Genomic DNA, 23,036 nt, shown 5'->3' on the forward strand with positions numbered 1-23,036 from the left:
TGTGACGTCATGTATCACGTGATTTGGAGGCGCACAAGTACAGCGATGGCGCGAGGTGGGCCCCCGTTTCTCCACTGTCGTGACGTCATCGTGTCACGTGGTGTGACGTCATGTATCACGTGATTTGGAGGCGCACAACCACAGCGACGGCGCGAGGTGGGCCCCCGTTTCGCCACTGCCGTGACGTCATCGTGTCACGTGGTGTGGCATCATCGTGTCACGTGATTTGGAGTCGCACAACCACAGCGACGGCGCGAGGTGGGCCCCCATTTCTCCACTTTCGTGACGTCATCGTGTGACGTCATGTATCACGTGATTTGGAGGCGTACAACCACGGCGACGGCGCGAGGTGGGCCCCCGTTTCTCTACTGTCGTGACGTCATCGTGTCACGTGGTGTGACGTCATGTATCACGTGATTTGGAGGCGCATAACCACGGTGAAGGGCTGAAGTGGTAGCTAAAGTAGTATGCTTCGCATAAAAATGAATCGCAATTTCTGCTCAGTTTTAGAGCCAGGCAAAGAGACTGTCATTGACGAAACGGTGATTCCGTGGCGTGGGCGCCTCACCTTTAGGCAATACATCCCTGGTAAAGCCCACAAGTATGGAGTAAAACTATATAAGGCCTGCACGAAGGAGGGCTAAACATTGAAAGTGCAAATATATGCCGGAAAATCTGGCGCCATAGCGGGCATGGGTCATGCTGAAGAAGTAGTAGTAAATTTGATGGCTGGCTTCACTGGCTGTGGTCGCACGCTTTTCGTCGACAACTTCTACGCGAGCATGCCGCTTGCGTCACGCCTGTTGAAAGATTGTACATTTTTATGTGGCATTCTCCGATCGAACCGAAAGGGGCTTCCGAAAGAAGTTACACAAGCTGCAGTAAAAAATAAGGGGAAGTCATTGGTCTTGAATCCCACAACGGCGTAAAGGTGCTGAAGTGGTTGGATAAACGGCCCGTTCTCATGATGCCAACGGTTCCTGAGCATGACGCCAGCCTTGTTGATACCGAAAAAAAAACGAGAAAGGGTGAGCCGATCATGAAACCACGCACAGTCCTCGACTACAACGAGGCGAAAAAGGGCGTAGACTACAGTGACCAAATGACGTCCTACTACTCCTGCCTACGGAAAGGGCTCAAGTGGTACAGGAAAGCTGCGGTGGAGCTCATCGTTGGAACTGCATTTGTGAACGCATGGGTTGTCCGTTCAATGGTGGACGGTAAAACGTCGCCAATCATCGAATTCCGCGAGGAGTTGGCACGCGCACTCTTCGCCACAGCTCAGATTGAGACCGAAAGGACACGTGGAACAAAGCGCGCCCATACGCTGGAAATGGCCGATCGACCTGCACGGTCTGTCCGAAGGAGATGTACTGGATGCTACGCATCGCTGAGAGCTCGCAGAAGCCCGGAGCAGGCAAGAGTAATGACGAAGAAAGTTGTTACATTTTGCGCAAATTGCGCGGGAAGGCTATTTATATGTTCGCCATGTTTCAATCTTCTGCACGAGTAGAACTCCGGAACATAAACTACGTTTTAGACATCGTGATCTTGTGGCACGTAACACGTTTAGTTGCAAATGCTGTGATTTGAACTGTTTTTTTTTCTTCGGAAATTATTATCGATGTACTTCAGTAAAATGTCGAGTTTGAGGTCTTGTTCTTGAGTCTTGGTGCTTAGTGAATGCTGAAACGCAGGGTCATGTGGCGTTGCCCCACAAAGTGGAGCTGGTCTGTGGGCAGTAAACGTAGCAGGCAACAGCTTCAAAACGCAAACTCTGTGTTGTGGAAACTTGTGCGTGCCCAGGAGAAGAATCGAGGGCGCGAGAGCAACAAGCGCCTCTGGCACTTGTTCGGACCAGAACGACCGAAACTCTTGGCCGCGCTCTGGTTACATAAAGCAGAAATTTTGTAGACAGAAAAGGCGCCGTTTTTCAAGGACATCCTGAGAACAGGCTTCAGTCGCGTTCACTGGGGATGAAGCCAGCAGAGTCGCGGTAATAAATGACTCCATAAATTCTCCACATGTCGTATGCTACAAGAATCCATTATCCATTTTGTTTCTATGATCCATTTGGTCCTCTACTTTAGGTCATTATTGTTCGATGACGGAGCCGTGCCGTTCAAACGTCCGAGGGAAGCGACCTGACTATTGGCTCATCGGCGACCGGACCTCAGTATTGGATGCACCTTGCAGCCAATATTGAACCAGAGCACGCAACGAATGGCGAAGGTTATCGTCAACGCGAGTATCCGCTGTCTTTCATTTCTGTGATTGGTCGACTGCTGCTTTCTGCTGATGATTCCGTCACGCTTACGTCACGCGGAATGGAGCGAAAAATGGACAACGGATTCTTATAAATAAGGCCCCAGGTAAAGGAACTTCTCAGAAATGCACGGGCTAAGTGAACCAAGCGATGACTTTCTGCGCTAGCATACATGTTTCAGGTAGCCCGCACAAGCTATAGGCCACCGAAATGCCAGTAGAACCATCTTTCAGCATTTGGGAGAAATAAGTTCAGAAGTGTGCCCCACCGGTTTGTGTCATGCCGCACCCGAGGGAAGCATCAGGTGACCCACCGGTGGGCCACAACGCACAGAGATCAAAACTATGATAAGAGGCTAAGCAGCGAACGTGTTAAATTCCTGCTGTGCCCAAAAAACGGGTTAGCGCGAGGCATATCCGTTAGTCGTCCAGCCTAATCTTTTTTTTTGAAAAAGAGAGGGAAATTCAACGTCCTGAGCTCCTGGCATTCGTCAGCAGCTTTCGAGATCGGGTGTAAAGGGCCGCAGCCGGAAAGGCAGAATGGTGCTTTCCGAATTATTCGCATTCACACTGAGTCCACATCCCTGCCCGGTACTCAGCTAGAAAGGGAGAGCGCGAATTGCGAGGCGCCAGTGGGCCTACAGTAGATAAGCTCGAGACCAGTGTTGGTAGGGGGAGAAAATACGGATTCACTGTAAACCTTTTTCAAAATATCATGTTCTTTCGACAAATTCCTTCTGATGGGGCATCTACCGCCTTCCTTTTCGCAAGAGAATGCGATTATGCCGTCCGAAAACGAGATTCTTTGGTTAGACGGTATCCCTGCAAAGAAGCTATATAGCCGGCCTCCCGATTTTCGCGAGTCGAGCATTCAACACGTGCAAGCATGAATACGTACCAAGCCGTGCTCAGCATCCTGTAAAGTGAAGGCATTGGACTTGGCAGTGACGGCTGCGAACTTTTGTGCCGCTCGGCAGACGCGTCTATCCGGGGCTCAAAATCATAAGGAACAACGCCGTGTCTGCAGTCTTCGTGCGACGACACATCGTGATTGGAACTGGCGGTGTCCGACGGCACATCGTGATCGTAACTGGCGGTGTCCGACATGTTTGTGTTTAGTGTGTGGCAGGCCGCCGGGGACCGACGACTGAACAGGTAAAGCGTAAATTTCGGTTTCGGTTCAGTCGAGTAAAATGGGGTGTTTGCCTGCTTGCTGCAAGGCAGTACTGCCTGGAACTAGAGATGAGAAATTTAGTGAAGCAATTCGTAACAATTTTAACCAAAATCGGCTGACGAACGGTCCGAAGATGTACTAGGGAAGGACAATCCAGGGTAGCGGGCACATTTGAACTGGCCATTTTTTGCATCAACTCCCAACTCCTATGCTCCAACATAGAGAAGCGAGCAATCTTATCAGTCATCCCACAGTAAAAATAAAGAGATACTGAATCTTAATTACGTTTATTTTTCTCAAGAAATCAGGTACAGGCCATAATAAGAGGCTTCATTTTTCTGAAGTGTGGCACCAGGCACAATCACTAAGAACATATTCATTTCTTGAACATTTAGACAATTCAAGGCAACAGCATTTATTTACCAGGTGAGTACAGAAATAGCACACATTAAAACACAAAAGAAATTACCCAAATATCAGCAGCAGCTGTCTTGCAAATAGCTTAGTGGTGCAGCAAAGCAAGTTGTGATTATTTCTAGCCAGTGATTGCAGTCCTGAAGATGCACAGTATTACGGAATGACAAGTATAGTGACACATGAAAAAATATATACAGAAATCCTATACAGTCTGCCAGAAACAAAGGTCATTGTTGCTAAACAACTTTATTTGCGAAAAAAAACAAAGGTTTGTGAGATGAAGTGCAGCTTTCATTTCATTTCATACGTAGCAGTCAACACAGCAAAGGCTGCGGCAGTAGTGCGCCCCCGAAACCGTATTACTCCGCCATGTATCATTCATTCTTTTCGAAGCCTCGGTGAGTGGAAAAAAACAAAGGGCAGTGCAAAATGAGGTGCTATCATTGGCAACCACGGCCGACGCTGTGCGGCACAGAATGTTTGGGCCATCTGGCTGTAGTTTTCACCCTGCGCGAATTACTTTTTAGGTGCGGATGGAGTCAAAGCAATTGGCCTTACTAGATGTGTAGGATACCGTTGCACGCAAGTTTTACTTCTCCAAGTCTTGATGAGTATTAGGGTTGAAAATCTGGCAAAAGGTAAAAAGAAGTGCACGAGGTAGCGTCATGGTACTTGTGCCTTGTCGCAACAAAATGTGCCCTAGTTCAATTTGGCTGTACGGTGAACTACCTTTTAGGCGGGGACTTACCCTGTGCAGACAGGCATGCTAGCTTTGGCAGCTATGTATGAAGCAGTATAGTAACAGAAGCTCTGAAGCGTCCCAAAAATTAGCAGCACAGTATACACACTGCTTGGCAATACCTTTGGTAGACGCATCTAAAAGGTGGACATCAGGTGAGCAATATCCTTAAAAATTAAACCACGGCTGCTATTCAGTCAGACCTCACTCAAAGGGAGGCTTAAAAAAATACTTGAATGAAGTGTGACTAGAGCAATAAGGATTGAAAACCAAATATAAGTTGCTCATGCCCTTATTTTATTACACAGAAAAAAAAATGTATGCAGCCTAGGTAAGTTCTGTAGAGAGCAGACTGGAGTAACACACAGTGGACACCATGTGAAAGGAAATGAAGTCGGGTACAGTACAGACCCAGGTAAAGATTTGATGCTCAGAAAGATGCAGGCAGAGGGTAGGCATGGTTTGCACACTGCAGGTAAAATACGCTAGGATTTTGCCGTAGTCAAACCATGTAGTATGTACAAAAGCTTTTGCACAGAGTGGAAGTTGATAGCGACTGTGCAATGCACAGTGCAATGCACAGTGTTTCAGTTTAACACGAGACATGATTGCCTGCGGCGATAGCATAGTGCTCTTGTGCAGTGGCCAGCAAAGCTTACCTGTTCGCGCTGCCGCAATTTTGAAATGCACGAATGATGATGGGGAGGAAGGATTTGTTAGTTACATGGAGTTTTATGGCACATAAGCAACTGTGGCCATCATGCGCCAAACACAAGGTTAGATGATGTTATATTAAGTGTATAGATGTTACATTATATTAGATTTAAAACATTGGCTTTCTTTAGAAACTTACACACAAGCGAAAACTCGACGAGTGTTCTATTACATGAAGTTAGTACGTAGCAAACTAAGAGCCAACTGGAAAGCTTCCTGGGAAAATGAAGGAAACAACAAGCTGAATACTGTAAAGCCTATTTTAAAATAATGGAAATCATGCCGCCATAAAGAGCGTTTTATAGAAGTAATTTTATGTCGTTTACGCATAGGTCACACACAAATCACCCATAGCTTCTTGTTAACAAAAAAAGACAAACCCGTGTGTGAAATGTGTGGTGAGGAGCTCACAGTTAATCATATTTTAATTTGTTGTTCGCATCTCGAAGAACTAAAGAAATAATTTTTACTGCATTTTACAATGAACACATTCCATTTCATCCCGCAATCTTTTAGGCGAGCCTAGGAGGCAAATTCACATGTGTTATTTCCATGGTTCTGGTTTGTGCAGCACACATGTCGGCTCTCTCATTGTCCCTAATGCCAACGTGACTGAGAACCCAGCAGAATTTTATAACAAGTTTTTGTGTTGTGACCTTTACTATGTTGTGTATGATGCTTCCTATCAGTGGCTCCGTGGCATTTTTGGAGTTTAATGCTGTAAGGACGCTCAGTGAATCTGTATAAATGATGCTGTTTTTGATGTTTTCATTTGTTATTTTCTGTACCGCAACACAAATGGCATAACACTCAGTGGTGAAAACTGTAGCACATGAGGGCAGTCGTACTGCATTTTTATTTTTCCCTTGTATTACGGCGCTTCCTACATGAGCATGAGTTTTTGATCCATCAGTATAAAATGCAGTATAATTTCTGTATTTTTTCTTGCAGTGCTAGATATTCTTGTATTATATGGTCATGTGGTGTACAGGTTTTCCCGAGGCGTGTTATATCACACACTGTGTGATATAACAGGCGTGTGATATCACACACTGTGGGGAGATTGTACCACGGTGGTAGCGCTTCGTGTCTTGGGGCAATACTTTTAATTTCATTTAGTATGTTCAGGGCTTGGCATTTTTCTTCGAAGCGCAAGAGCAACGGCTTAATCGCGTGAGGCTTGTTGTTGAAGAGCATTCGGGATGGGCATTTTGTGACAATTGGGTAACAGAGATGTTTGGGCTGTGAAAGGATTTTTAGGATGTATGTACAGGTTAGTGCAGTTCTTCGATCTTCTAAGGAAGGTTCATTAGTTTCCACATACAGACTTGCTATTGGTGAAGTTCTGTAAGCACCGGAAGACAGCCTTAAACCAAGATTGTGGACAGGATCGAGTCGTTTTATGTAGGACGGTCTTGCTGAGCCATATACTATGGACCCATAGTCTAACTTAGAGCGAACCAGAGAACGATATATATGTAACAGAGAAGCTCTATCAGACCCCCAGCGTTTTCTTGATAGTATTTTCAGCACATTGAGGGCCTGGGAAGCTTTTTCTTTATGCTGTTTATATGTGGCAGGAAAGTGAGCTTTTTATCGAAAGTTATCCCTAGGAATTTATGCTTTTGTTTGACAGGTAATGGGGTTTGGTTTAGATATAGTGTGGGGTCGGCCGGTAGGCCTCGTCTCAAAGAGAACAGAACCGCTACTGTTTTCTGAGGAGAAAATCTAAATCCGTTTCTATGTGCCCAGGTAGCCAGTTTATTTATTGTTATTTGTATCTGTCGCTCACAAGTAGGTATGCTGGACGACGTGGATGCTATTTGGAGGTCATCTACGTAAACTGAGTACATTATGGATTTTGGGATTACTTTTCCTACGGAGTTCATTTTGATGATGAATAAGGTCGTGCTGAGGATGCACCCTTGGGGTACACCAGTTTCTTGAATAAAAGTGTTGGAGAAGGTTGCGTCTAGGCGAACTGTGAACGTACGGTTGGTCACGAAGTCGCTCAAACAGCTCAGCATCCTGCCGCGGATACCTAGGTCCGCTAGGTCATGGAGGATACCGAACTTCCACGTGGTATCGTAAGCATTTTCCAGGTCGAAGAAGACCCCGATACAGTGTTGGTTGTGGAGGAATGCTTCCCGGGCTGTGTTCTCAAAGCGTACAAGGTGGTCGGTTGTGGAACATGTCTTTTTAAATCCACATTGGTGTATACCTAAAAGTATGAAGGTTAGTCTGATGTTTAGAATGCTTTCGAATGATTATGCTATAGAGCTAGTGAGTGCTATTTACTGGTGAAACTAGTTGGTGGTTTGCCAGGTTTTAGGAAGGGTACTATGATTTTTTCTTTCCATGCATGGCGGATTTCTCCATTCATGCATATTGTATTGAAAAAGTTTAGGAGAGCCTCTATGGCAGTCTCAGAGAGGTGAGCAAGCATGGCATAATGTATATTGTCTGGACCTGGTGCTGTCTTTTTCCCGGATGTTAGTATTGCGTTTAGTTCCTGCATTGTAATAAGCTGATTGTAGTCTTCATGTATGCATGTTCCGAAGGGAAGTTTTTGTTTTTCTACTATTGTTTTATGCTTTTGAAATGTGTGTGTGTAGTTGGATGCGCTTGAAACTGTGGAAAAATGCTCACCCAATATGTTGGCCTGATCTTCTAATGTTGTTTGAGTACCGGGTGTTGTTAGCATCGGAAATGTGAAAGGAGTAAAATTTCCTGTGAATTTCCGCACCTGCTTCCATATTTTCTTTGATGATATTGAGCTGTTTATGGAGGATAAGTACTGTTTCCATGATGCCCTTTCTTCGTTGCGTCTAATGTATCGTGCTTTGGCTCTAGCCCTTTTGAAGGTGAGCAAGTTTGCTGCAGTGGGATATCTGCGAAGGTTGCCCCAAGCCTTGTTTCGCTGCTTTTTAGCCAATGTGCATTCATTTTACCACTAAACTTTATCTGTTTTTCGTGCAATTTCAGACGTTCGTGGGATTGCTTCTACTGCGGCAGATATTAAGCATGTAACAAATTTTACATTTATTTCTTCTATCGCAAGGGTTTCGGCATATTCTTTTTCCAGTGTGGCATTTGTTCTGAAAAGTTCCCAATCGGCGAGGTGAATTTTCCATCGCCGTGGCTTCGTAGGGAGGATGAATGTAGCTGATGTTAGCTTTAAAACCGTAGGTAAGTGATCACTTCCCCGAGGGTCATCTAAAACACCCGAAATAAAATCATTAGAAACCGATGGAGATGCAAATGCTTAATCGAGGCAGGTCATTTTTCCAGAGCTGGGGCAGCAGTATGTGGCTTTTCCCGTATTCATTAAACATATGTTATTCGAAAGAATGAAATCCTCGAAGATCTGACCCCTGGAATCAGTATGCTCACTTCTCCAGAATGAGGAGTGTCCGCTAAAGTCCCCAATTATCACATATGGCTCAGGCAACTGTTCTAGAAGTTCTAGAACAGAGCATATTGTTATCTTTTTATGGCTAATAATATTAACTGAGATTGCTTCTAAGTTCGTCTTTAATATTACTTCTCTTGCAGGGACATCGCTTTGCGTAATGAGAGCGGCGCCTCCTGAGAGTCGGCTAGCTTGCACTCGGTCTTTCCGGAAAATATTTTATTTTTTAAGATGTTTTTGTGCTGCGGCCCGAGGTTCGTTTCCTGCAGGCACACAGCAGTAGGTGCCATTGTTTTGAGCATATCGGTTATGTCTGTGTAGTTTCTGTGTAGACCTCTACAGTTCCATTGTATTAGATACGCCATTGTGATAAGCTGGGGATTGGGGAAAGTTACTTATTCTCAGGAGCAGTGATTCGCGGTTTCCCTTTTTTCTCTAGGGAGTCTCGCTGCCGCTGCTATGGTGGCGAACCAGGAGTTGAATCCATCGCCACTTTCGTGGCGCCAGATTTCCGCGGAGAGGCAGCGGATGTGTGAGTTTTAGACGTCGGCGGACTTTCGCTGACATCCATATCCTCCACGGTGAACGTGGAGGATGATTCTTGGTTGCGATGGCCCGTGGCCTTCGCATTCGTCTTTTTTGTTGGCGCCGCTGAACCAGGCCCTGCTCCAGCGTCAGAGTCTCTTGGACTAGCAGTTGCCTTCTTAGAGGGGTGGGGCGACAGGTCCAGTTCAGCAGAGCTGTTCTGGGTGTCTGTCACAGAGGATGCCGCTGCTGAAAGTGGGGCTTGAAGGCCTCCGGCGAGGATCGCGTGGTCTTCTCGCGAAATTTTCAGCCCTGTGAACTTTGCCACCGACTTCTGTGGTGGGGACTTGGGTGTCCACACCAGGTCCATCGGATCGACCTGTGTGCTGACAGAAACCGAAGGCGGCGGCAGTCCCCGCGTCACCGCTTCCGAGTATGTCCCTTTCTGTTGGAAAGAGAGACGTCTTTTTGCCTCAAGGTAGGACAGGTTTTCTGTGGTCTTCTAAGTTTTAATTTGTTTTTCTGTTTTCCAGACTGGGCACGACCTGGAGTACGCGCCATGTGCGCCATTGCAGTATGATGCAGTTTGATGCATTTTGGCGTGCGTTCGCATCTTTCCTCTGTGTGTGCGACTTCTGCGCATGTGACACAATTGGGTTTACCCCGGCAAGCCAACAGGCTGTGTCTAAAGAGCTGGTATTTGAAACATCGTCTCGGATTTGGTATGTATGGGCGGACTTTACAATGAAGGTATGCGGCGTGAATGGAATCAGGCAGAGTTGTGCTGTTGAAAGTTGGGACTGTGTGTTTGGTCTTGATTTCAGCATTGTTTCGCCTGATGGTTATTTATTCTTCGGGCGGCTATTACTCCTTGTTGAGCTAGTTATTCTTCCATTTCCGCATCGGTACTCTGTAGGAGTTCATATTCAGATATGACGCCCTTCGAGTGGTTCAGGGTGCGGTGCGGGGTTACCTGCACACTCATTACACCAAGATTCTGTAATGACATCAGTTTGTTGCTTTGTTCTTTTGTGTTTGTTTCTACAAGGAGATCTCCGGTTCGCTGCTTTTTTGTTTTGTAGTCTTTGCCTACACAGCTTTTTAGGGTGTTGGCGATTAAAGCTGCAGACAAGTGGCTACCGGTTCATCAGTATTTGAGTGAACCATAAAAAAACTTCAGAAACGTTTCTGGTTTCTGTGGCATGAATTTTTTCACATCGGTGCGACCCCTTTTTGGGGGCCGATCAGTGTTTTTTGCAGATTTATCCACACGGCATGTACTGGCTAAGGGTTCCAATACTCTGTCACCTCTGATTCACCTTTATACACAGAGGAAGGTCCCGGGACACCCCGCCTGGTAGACAGACGAGGAGCCCATCGGCCGAGGATTGACCACTTCCTCGACCGCCACCATTCATGGTTTCTTCCCTCCACCTCTCATCCTTGTGGGATATACAAATATCCTTCATCGCCCCCGCGCCGAGTCACGCGACGAAAACGCGCGCCGCCACTGCCCGTACAGACGCATCGGGCTCCGAGGTTTCGCCATCAACGCCCCTCGACCGCTCCCCGGCCAGCAACCACAGGAAATTGACGACTACCTAGGGAGTACTAGGGGAGTACGTGTCTTCAAGCCGTTTTTCCCGCTCCCCGTCGCCGTCCACCGCACGATTTCCATCACCGGGCCGAAGCTACGCCGCGGCTGTCCGAGGAAGGTCCCCTAGCCCCCGTAGGGGAAACTAAACAAAGCAACTTGCGGAGGTCAGGTTGCTTGCCGAGGAAACGACGAAGATCCTCCAGCGACCAAGCCATATGAAGACTCCGCACCTACTACGCCGACGACGCATACAACAACCTCGAACACGACGCAAACCGCCTTCAAAACTACGCCGCCATCAAGAAAAGCTCCTACCACACGCCTCACCCACGATTCACATACCCGACGAAGCCGTAACCCGACGCCGAGGACGACGTGTAACTCCAGAGCCAGGACATCCGACTTAGAAGTGGTTCTCGACGGCCGGAAAGTCACCGCTCTAGTCGACACAGGAGCCGATTATTCGGTGATGAGCGGACCATTCGATGCGCAGCTCAGGAAAGTAACGACCGCATGGGACGGCCCACATATTCGCACCGCAGGGGGCCACCTCATTATGCCATCAGGAAGATGCACAGCGCGAGTGACTCTCAAGGGACATACCTATCCGGCGACCTTCGTAGTGCTACGCCAATGTTCCCGCGAAGTGATCTCGGGCATGGATTTCCTCAATGAGCATCAGGCGATCATCGACCTGCGGCGAACAGGAACTATAGCTGTGAAAAGAAATTGTGTAATGCTGATTTAAAGTTCTCAATTTCAGATATACTTGTTAGTGATGCTGGTAGGTTATTCCAGTCATTGCTTGTCCGAGGAATAAACGAGTATGAATATGCAAGCGTATTTGAGTGTGGAATATGTACCTTTTTTCTGTGGTCACGGCGAGTTGAAATGTATGACGGTGGTTGAACCCAAAGATAGCGCAAGGTTGTGTTATGATGGTATATTTTATGAAAGAGAGACAGGCGAGATAGCTTTCTTCGGGTCGATAAAAGTGGTAGTTGTAAGTAGGTTTTCATATTAGTAACACTAGCGGTCCTTTGGTAGTTGTTTAAGATAAACCGGGCTGAGCGATTTTGTATTGCCTCAAGAGAATGTATTAGTGTTACGTGACCGGGATCCCAAACAGATGACGCGTATTCAAGTTGTGGACGAATGTAAGTTGTGTAAAATAATAATTTTAATGATAATGGTGCAAGGCGGAAATTACGGCGTATATATCCAAGGGTGCTACTGGCTTTAGAAGTGATATAATTGACATGCTATTTCCAAGATAGATTATTGGTAATGAGAACTCCCAGATACCGGTAAGATGTCACCGATTCTAATGAGACGTTATTAAGCATATAAGTGGGTGTTAAGGTAGAAGCCCACGGCGCCAGTAGATAATTTCCCCCTACCGTGTCCGTCTGGAGGGGTTGGGAATGGTGACAGCGTGTCGCGCGCTTCGGACGCTGTCCAAGCCTGCGGGAAAGACCGCGACCGCCTTGTCGGGGACCAAGGGGTCGGCGACCGTCTCCCATTGAAGAGAGATAACCTGTCAAGTGGGGGTGGGGGACAGTAAGGTCGGCGGCTTTTGAAACCCCCGGAGCAGTGGACTTACTGGCGCCTCTAGAGTCGGGCTCTGGCGAGCACTGGGCTTCACCCACTTGTACCTACAGTGCCATTGCAGCGGGATTGGTTGAAATTGGGCGAGAGCGGATTTAATAAAGCTCCGCCCAATTATTGAAGGGTTAAAACCTGCTGCGAACAAAGAGCAGGGACGAGCGCGCCGAGTCACAGTCTCGGCCGCTTTCTTACAGCCCTTCTGTTTAAAAGCCTTTTTCTAAACCACCTTTTTCTGCAAGTTCTTGTATTCGGTCCCGTCTTCAATAAATCAGTGTTTTGCGTCTCAAGAAGTTTCGAGTTGCTGCCCCAACCGGCAACGTGTCGCCGGACGAGTGGACGAAAGCGTGAAGTGTCATACGATCAGACTAACCGGCCATTCCGACTTTTCTTTAACTGTGGGACTTATGTGGTTAGTTCGAGATACCCTCATTGATTTGCATTTGCTAATATTTAATTGCATGCACCATGTATTACACCATTCCACAATATTATTGAGGTCATTCTGAATTAATAAAGCATCTGAAGCATCAGTTAGTTTACGGTATAACACACAGTCGTCTGCAAAAAGACAAATTTTGGAAGAAACGTGAGAAGGTAAGTCATTTATATAAATCAGGACTAAGAGAGGACCTAGAACCGACCCTTGCGGAACGCCGGATTGAACTGGGGCCGAGGGTGAGTTCAATCAATCAATCAATCAATCAATCAATCAATCAATCAATCAATCAATCAATCAATCAATCAATCAATCAATCAATCAATCAATCAATCAATCAATCAATCAAATAATCAACCTTTCAATCAATCAATCAATCAAATCTTTACATCATCCAGATGTTAGGGGCGCAGACAAAAAGCTCTCACTGGAGCTTGATTGCGCGCCTGCGCCCCCGTACAAGGTTTCAAGGTTTGTTTGATGCATATATTGGCAGCAACTAACAAAACAATTGCGTTTGAGGAAAAATAAGCGAGACACAACTGACTCGGAAAAAATAGATAAACAAGAGATAAAAGCAGACAAAAACAGCAAAAGAAATAAGATGCAAAAATACTGGTTTGTAAGACTAACACAAAGCATTTAGCAATAATGGTAAGTGGTAGCTGAGCATTTGACGTCCATAGTTAGTACGTATTTGGGGAATGAACCATTTATCGCGGTTTCTTATGGCATGAGTGTGTTCTCTAGGTGTTAGTTGAGACAAGGTTTCAAGAAAATTACGGTAGGTATTACTTCTCCCATATCGTTTTATTAAGTTCACATTATATAGATCGTGTATTGGAGTTATGTGGAAGGCATTAAAAAGGGGTTTTGTCGTAACGTCGCGGGGGATGCTTGCAATGCTTCTTATGGCTCGTTTTTGGATTACATGTAACCTGTTTAAGTTTGAGAGTGTGGTAGTTCCCCATACCGTGAAACAGTAGTTTAAAACGGAAGCAAACATGGAATTATAAAGAATTAGTTTCACTTTTTGTGGCAGAAAATAGCGCAGTTCACTTAACACACCAGTTATTTTTGACAGCTTGTCCGCTGTTTTATCGACATGTGTTGACCACGATAAATGCTTCTCAAAATATACTCCAAGGCTTTTTACGACAGGGACAACTTCTAAAGGCACAGACCCAATCCGAAGTGAAATGTCGCTATCGCATACTGTTTTGTTTCTTGTCCTGAAAAGCACGACTTTTGTTTTATTTATGTTTATAGATAGTGAGTTTACGATCGACCAATGATTTAAAAGATGCAAACACGTGTTTGCTTGTTCAGTCAGATTATGTATATTGCTAGAGGTGAAAAATAAACTCGTATCATCAGCATATATTATAAATGTTGGGCGTGGGTCAATGAGAACGATGTCATTAATGTAGATGATAAAAAGTAGAGGCCCCAATATGCTTCCCTGCGGGACGCCTGCTAAAAGTGATTTCGGGTCGGATAATTTATTGTTAATTACTACTTGTTGTACTCGCGCTGATAAATAAGAGTTCAATATGTCATGAAAAACGCCACGGAAACCATAGAACTCAAGTTTAGCAAGCATTGTCTGATGATTAATGGAATCAAATGCCTTTGAGTAATCTACAAACACACCAAGGGTTAATTGGTGCTGTTCGAAAGATTGCAGGATTAGTTCCTTTTGAGTTAAAAGCGCTGTATCTGTGGAATGGCCACTTCTAAACCCATGTTGATGAGGTGTCAATAAGTTATGTTTGATACAAAAGCTAATGATCCTTTTGTACAGCAGTTTCTCTAGGCATTTTGAAAAAATGGAGAGGATTGATATGGGACGATAGTTCGACAAGTTATTTTTCTGGCCACCTTTAAAAACTGCTGTCACCCTAGCAACTTGCATGGCTTGTGGGAAAACTCCCTGCAGAAAGCATAGATTAAATATATGCTCTAAAACAGGGCTAATTGGATCCATGGTATGTTTAATAGGTTGAATTTTTAGACCATTTACGTCCCTTGTACTACTCGTTCGGAGAGCAAGAAAACAGCTTTCAATTTCACTGCGATCCGTTGGTGATAAAAATGCACTACTGTGATTTCTAGATTTAAGATAGCTTAGGGAATCAGGATTATGTACACTTTTTACTAAAGACACGAAGTAACTATTAAAAGTATCTGCTAGTTCTTTTCCCGAAAGTTTCTGATTTTGGACTAAGATTTCTAGCTCGACGGGTTCCTGTTCTGTACGGTTTATAACTTTATTTATTCCTTTCCACATGAGGTCGCTTCGGTTTTGTACATTACCAGTAAATAATTTTTCCATGTATTCCTTCTTGGTTTCTCGAAGAAATGTAGTTACTTTTTTGCGATATGAATTAAATTTGGCTAAGTCGTCGGAAGACCTAGTTCGAAGAAACCGTTTAAAAAGATTATTTTTCTTTTGAGTCATATTTAAGCAACGACGATTTATCCAGGGCTTCGCGCTTTACTAGGCCTCTTAGTTGTTTTATAAGGGAAGCATTTATTGTACAAAAATTTAAGTGTGTTTATAAATGTGTCATATGCTTTGCTAGGGTCAGTTATTTTGTAGACGTGATTCCAGTCAACTTTTCATATTTCATTTCTGAAATTTTCAATCGTTTCATATGTTATGCACTGGTATGTCATATAGGAAGGCTTACTCTTTCGAAATGCCGTTGGCAACTCGACAAAAAGAAAAATTGGCAGGTGATCACTAACTTGCGCTAGTACCACTCCAGACTTAATAAATTCCTTTGACACATTGCTACAGAAAACATCAATGGATGTCTGTGTTAACGGTCGCGTTTCTTCATTTATGTAGTTGGTAAGGGCGTAACATTCGAACAACCTGTTTGCTTCTTCTGACTCGGGAGATGATGACGAAAAGTCAATATTAAGGTCACCACTTAGTATTAGCTTTAAGTCATTTTCGGTTACCCAAGATAACATTTGATCTAAAAAGGACAAAAAAACTGAGATGTTCCCAGCTGGGGGACGGTATACAGCAGAAAATACATTGCGGCCAGATTTCAAAGAAATTATCTCATAATTTTCGTTCGTTTTTGAGAATTCTGGAATAAGGCAGCATTGGAAACATTTCTTAGCAGCTATCAACACGCCTCCGCCCTTTTTATTCGGGCGAGTTTGGAGATAAATATCGTACTGCGGCAGTTTCAATGGCACCGTATCTTTTTTATAAGACGTCTCGGTTATCATAATAACGTCAAAATCAAAGGTAAAAGCATCCAAAAGGGCAATAACTTCATCTTCTTTGTTACAGAGTGACTGTGCGTTCAGATGAAAAAAAGTTGCGGCTTTTTTGTTTTTTGCGTACAAAGATGAAACATCATTTTGTGTAAAGAAGCCGGACACCACTTAAGTAACAAAAAGAGTGCATGGGAGGGCACGCCTAGTTTATCTTGTCTAAGTCTTTCAGGCAAGCGATCCTGACCACATCCGAACTTTCGTCCCTTCTAGCTAGAATGTGGCCATGACGTGTCCAGACGAATTTCCAGCTTTTCTCCTTTTTACGCGAAATTGCCATTCCTAGCAGCTTTTTCAGGGCGGGACACAAGTGCTCATTTATGTAAATGGAAGTTTGTCCGGGGTGGCCAAGGTCGTTTGTAGTCATATTGGTTTTTTTTTGCCTTTGTTAGAACGGTGTCCCGCTTCAAGCGGTTGCGAAACTGCACAATGATGTTCGGGATTGTGGTATTCCTGGTAGGAACACGGTGACAAGCGTCAATGTCTTCGAGCGCTATGGACTCGTTAATCACTTCACCAACCCTCTGTAATGTGTCTTGAAGGTTCTCATGCTCAGTTTCGGGAACACCCTTAATTTCAATGTTTTTATTTCTGGAATACTGCTCTAGAACAGTGCATCGCTGTTCAAAATCTTCTACAAGCTTCTTGAGTTCATCACGCTCAGATGACAGTGTAGCATTTTCAGCTCTGAGTACCTTGTTTTCTTCCTTAAGCGCTGTAAACTCAGCAGCTATGTCATCAAATTTTTTGGAGCAGAAGTCAACACTGTTGGATAATTCGTGGCACTCTTTTCGAACGTCCCTCTCGATTGAGCTACGCAACGAAGCAATTTCCTTTCGGAATTCTATTCGGAGTTCTTCACGTAGCTTGTCGATATCAGTAGGCATATCTCAAAGGCAACGTCAGCTTGGCAGCGACAGCAGCAAAAGGTACTATAATACTATAAACGTAAAAGGAGCACAACCACAGACCTGTGGGTGACAAGAAAAGCGTGCGGTCGGTCAGGCTTTGTCCCGCTGCCCCTGTCACTGCCAAGTGAGGTAGACGCTGGTCCGATGGCGCTTATGTAGTTGATGGCCCCTGGTGGTGGTTCCCTGTCGTTGCAGCCCTCGGCGATGAGCAGAATAACTTGCGAGACGTAGGCACCGCAGGCGTTGCCGTGACGTCACAAAAAGTTTTTTTCCGAAGGATGAAAATCCTGGCACGTGGATTACGGCACAGCACAGCAGATCAGGGGTATCTGTGGGTGACAAGAAAAGCGTGCGGTCGGTCAGGCTTTGTCCCGCTGCCCCTGTCGCTGCCAAGTGAGGTAGACGCTGGTCCGATTGCGCTTATGTAGTTGATGGCCCCTGGTGGTGGTTCCCTGTCGTTGCAGCCCTCGGCGATGAGCAGAATAACTTGCGAGACGTAGGCACCGCAGGCGTTGCCGTGACGTCACAAAAAGTTCTTTTCCGAAGGATGAAAATCCTGGCACGTGGATTACGGCACAGCACAGCAGATCAGGGGTATCTGTGGGTGACAAGAAAAGCGTGCGGTCGGTCAGGCTTTGTCCCGCTGCCCCTGTCGCTGCCAAGTCACTTTATTAGTGGTTACAAACTGAACGCGGGATGTGAGGAAAGCATTAACCCAGTCAATTATTGCAGGGTCTATGTTTAGGAAGCTTAGTTTATGAAGAAGTAGTGTATTTATTTATTTATTTATTTATTTATTTATTTATTTATTATTTATTTATTTATTTATTTATTTATTGTTTCCTCAAGGGTCCACAGGGAACATTACATGAGGGGTGGGCAAACAAAAAAGTTAATACGAACACAGATGGTCTTCAATGGCGGTTTTGAATAGAACACGATTGATGATGGTCGCCACTTCGGATGGAAGGTCATTCCAGTCATTGGCTGTTCGAAGAAAAAATGACATTTTATATGTTTCGGTGCGGGCCCGTTCAGGGTAGACGGCGTTAGGGTGACTATGACGAGAAAAGCGATGATAGCGTGTTATCGGGGCAGTTTCATGATCGGAAGTGTGATAAAATTTATGATACAGCGAAAGACGGGCGATTTTACGCCGACAGGTCAGTGTTGGGAGATTAAGCTGAGATTTTAGTGCTGTAACGCTAGTATAATGAGAGTAGGCTGAGCAAATGAATCTGGCGGCGCGGTTTTGGACTGCTTCGAGCGTGGTGATTAGGTTAGTATAGTGGGGATCATATGCAGCACATGCGTAATCAAGTTTACGACGTATGAAAGTTATGTAAGCAAGAAGCTAAATGGGAGGGGGAGCTAATGATAGGTTACGGCGCAAATACCCTAGAACTTGATTACCTGAATTGGTGATGCGGTGAATATGATGCGACCAGGTTAAATGGATACCAAGATACTTGTATGAGTCAACGGACGAAATAGGGTTGTTGAGAATTGTATAAGTATTTTCACGGTGGTTGCGCCGGCGATGGAAAGAAATAAGTGACGTTTTACTGCTATTTAGGGACATGAGCCAAGTACTACACCATTCTTCGACGCGTGCGAGATCTTCTTGAAGAATGGTGGCGTCGGAGGAATTATGTATTGGGTGGTAGATGACGCAATCATCCGCAAAGAGTCGGACATTATATGTGATGTTAGAGGGTAAATCATTTATGTAGATAAGGAACAGAAGAGGGCCTAAAACGGTCCCCTGAGGGAAGCCAGACAAGACAGGGGAGAGGGATGACGAGTGTGAGTTAGCATGAACGAATTGATAACGATCAGTAAGGAAGACTCGAATCCAATCCAGAACTAGGGGATGAAGGTTTAGGCGTGACAGTTTAAGAATTAGGCGCGTGTGTGGGACTTTATCAAATGCTTTTTCGAAATCCAGAAATATTGAATCCGTTGGAATGTTACGATCTAGGCATGCGTGTATATCATGAAGAAGAAGAACAAGTTGCGTGTCACAGGAATGGTCTTTACGAAAGACGTGTTGGTTAGAATGACAAAAACTGATAAAAACTTGATAAAAACTTGGCAGTATGAGAATATATGATAAAAAACTTGATAAAAAAATGATAAAAACTTGGCAGTATGAGAATATATGATATGTTTCATAATTTTACAACAAACACAGGTTAATGAGATTGGCCTATAGTTAAGTGGTGAAGATCTGTTACCTTTCTTGTAGACTGGAATGACCTTCCCAATGCGCCAGTCCCGTGGTAATGAGCACGAAGAATATGACTGCTGAAAAATCAGAGACAATATGATACTGCAGAGGTCTTTGGTGTTTTTGAGGATTTTGGCATTGATGCCGTCAATACCAGCGGATGAAGAATTTTTTAGTTTATCGATGACCATGGCGACGCCGCGCGGTTCAAATGCAATGTTATCCATAGGTGTGTGAAGAAAACTGGGTACATCAGGGAGGTTATTAAGTGGTTCGTTTGTGAATACAGAACAAAATGCATCATTTAGAATATTTGGAACCTCTGATTCAGAATAGGAAACACCAGAATTATCAGTCAGAGAAATTATGCTAGAAGTGGAGGGGCAAATAGTTTTCCAGAAACACTTCGGGTTTTCATGCAGCATGTTAGGCAAGGTGGATGAGTAGAAGTTATTCTTAGTTTTGATGACCTCGGTATCGTAATTAGCCGCGGCAGTGTAATATTTCTCCCAGGCGGTAGCCGTGCCTGTAGTTTTAGCTGCACGAAATAATCGCTTCTTTTTGTTATTTAATCTTTTAAGTGTTTTGTTATACCATGGGGATCCAGGACGTTCTGTTACGGTTATGGTCGGGATATGTAAATTTATTAGGCGTTGCATTTCGGACTTAAAGAGTAACCAGTTAGATTCAAGAGAGCGTAGTGAAAAACCAGACGAAAAGTTATCAAGGAAAGCAGCAAGATCGCGGTTAAAGCCAACGTAGTTACCTTTATTATAGAGGGTAAGCGTTTCCTTGATCTTTTTCGCGTTTCGTAAATCACAAGAAAATGTAGCATGAATGGCCATGTGGTCGCTGAGCCCTTTAATGTAAGTGATGGGTGAGAAGCTATTAGGTTGTGATGTCAGCACAAGGTCCAGAATATTAGCAGAATGATCTGTTAAACGAGTTGGACGGTCGATTATTTGATCTAATCCAAACGTGAGGCAGGTGAGAACAAATTCACACTCAGGGTTATATTTTGAAAGCGTGGAAGCAAGATCCGACCAGACGATAGATGGAAAGTTGAAGTCGCCAAACAATAAAATTGGAGTATTGGTATAAAGGGTCGTTAGCGTGTTTAGGGCATCATGCAACAAGGAATTAAATAAAGGATCATGGTTTGGGGGCGATAGCATATACCAATGAGAACACGTGGATAACATGCATTACAGCAGAGCCAAACCATTTCCAATTTGCTTGAAATTGTCACACGTGAGCAACGTAATGAGCGATCAGTAGCAATGAGAACCCCCCAACCCCTCATTTCGCTACGATCTGCTCGAAATATATCAAAATTCGGAAGGGAGGGTAATATCTCAGTGTCGCAAACAGCAGAGGTAAGCCAAGTTTCGGTTAACAGAATTACGTTAGCAGAACATGATTCAACGAGGTTACATAAAACATCGCGTTTTGGGATCACACTACGGATGTTAGTGAATAAGAATGATAATGGGGAACGGTAAGTCTGCTTCGCAGTGTGATTCTGTTGAAGTGGTTGGTAGGGTTTGTGTTCAACTACATGATTAGTGGTGCGGTCAAATATATAAGTCTTACTTCCGGATATTAACTTGTCATGGCGTAATTTAAAATTGAGCCCTTCGTGTTTACCATAGTCATAGAGGCGTTTCCGCGCGAGACGGGTGTTACCCATAGCGCCATTGTCTGGCATTACAGTGGGGGAGTTGAAGAAAAAATACACAAATGCCACCGTGTGCAGGTGGTTACAAAAAAAAGATAATAATGAGATAGCAAGAACACGGAATTATTATGCATAAAAAATGTCACAGCATGGAAGAAAATGAATCATTTGATAATATGGACACTACTTCCTTAGGCAGCTTGTTCCACTCCGAAACCGTATTGGAGAAAAAAGACATTTTAAAAAGGTCAGTCCAGCACCTGTATTCTTTAACTTTAAGTGAATGATCTCTTGGTAAAGACCCGTAATCAGGGTTTGCTATATATCTGGTTCTGTCTATTCCAGTTCTAGAATGAAATATATTATGAAATAATTTTAAACGGAGTACTTTCCTACGTTTTTGAAGTAAGTCCGAACCCAAAAATTTTTTTGCGCTCGTTACACTAAATATCGCCCATAGTTATTGAAAACAAAACGAACGGCCAAATTCTGAACTCTTTCTAGCTTTTGAACGTCAAGAAAGGATTTCGGATCCCAGACTGTGCAAGCATACTCAAGTATGCTTCTAACATTTGTTTGGTTTAGGTTTGGTTTATGGGGTTTAACGTCCCAAAGCGACTAAGGCTATGAGAGACGCTCTAACATTTGTATTATACATAAGTTCTTTAGTCTTTAAAGGGAAAAGTTTAGCGTTACGTCGCAGGAAGCCTAAAACACTACAGGCTTTGGCAGTAACGAAATCCACGTGACGATGCCAAGACATTGAACTTGTTAAATATACACCAAGATATTTAAATTCCAACACTGAAAGCAGTCTGCTATTATTTATGTTATAAGTGAAAATATGGGGAACCTTCTTTTTAGTGAAACACATATGTACAGATTTTTGTAAGTTAATATGTATTCCCCAGTTCTCACACCACTGGGCCACTTTACACAAATCCTGTTGTAATGCATCGCAGTCACTTTGATCGTTAATAATTCTATACAATACACAATCGTCCGCAAAAATGCGCATGTATGAAGAAATACCTGAAAAGATGTCATTCATGTAAATTATGAACAGTAATGGGCCCAAGACGGATCCCCGAGGCACCCCTGATGTCACAGCCACCTCATGGGATTGTTTCCCGTTGACAACAACACGCCCAAAGCTCAAATATTCCTTTATCTACCTAATAACGTTCTGATTTATGTTGTGCCAGTATAATTTTTGAATTAATAAGGAATGTGATACAACGTCAAAGGCCTTCTTAAAATCTAGAAAAATACAGTCAACAGAATGCATTCTTGCTACTAATTTAATTTTTGTTGCTCGCGGTGATGTATGTCTTTTAGTACGTTTTGCCCTGTATATTTATAATTGTGTTTAATTTTTGCATTGTATCACGCGTTGTTTTTAATTTATTCTTACTACTTGCTTAATCCATTGTTTTTGCCCCCCTTCTGGGCCCTGTAAGGTATTTTGAATAAATAAATAAATATCCCTTATCCAAAGCCCTTGACAGGCCATGTAGAAATTCGGTAAGCTGGGTGACACACGAGTAGTCACTGCGAAAGCCATGTTGATTAGTATTTTATAATGAATGTATACTAAGATGATTCATAATACTAGTATAAAACACATTCTCTGAAACTTTGCATAATACTTTGGCCAAGGACACTGGTCGATAATTTGAAACAACATTCCTAGGTCACGATTTATGTATAGGTACAACATTAGCAAGCCTCCATTCATCAGGCAAAGAGCCGTCCTGTAATGATTTTGTGAAAAGAATTTGAAGGTACCTTGACAATGCAAAAGCGCAAGAAGAGAGCAGGATCGTGGGTAAGCCGTCCGTACCGGTGGCACTGTTATCTTTTAAGCGTTCTAAGAGCGACACAATTCCTCGCTGAACAAATTCAATGTTCTCCATAGGTTCCGTACAGTTCAAGGCAAGGCGAAAATCGGCAGGGCTATTGCTGTCCCCAGCAGAAAAAACTGAGCTGAAAAACATGTTAAAGCGCTTGGCTTTCTCCAGATTATCATGAAC

Source organism: Amblyomma mixtum, chromosome 10 (genome assembly GCF_055824585.1).
Source record: "Amblyomma mixtum isolate Tamu chromosome 10, ASM5582458v1, whole genome shotgun sequence".
NCBI lineage: Eukaryota > Metazoa > Arthropoda > Arachnida > Ixodida > Ixodidae > Amblyomma > Amblyomma mixtum.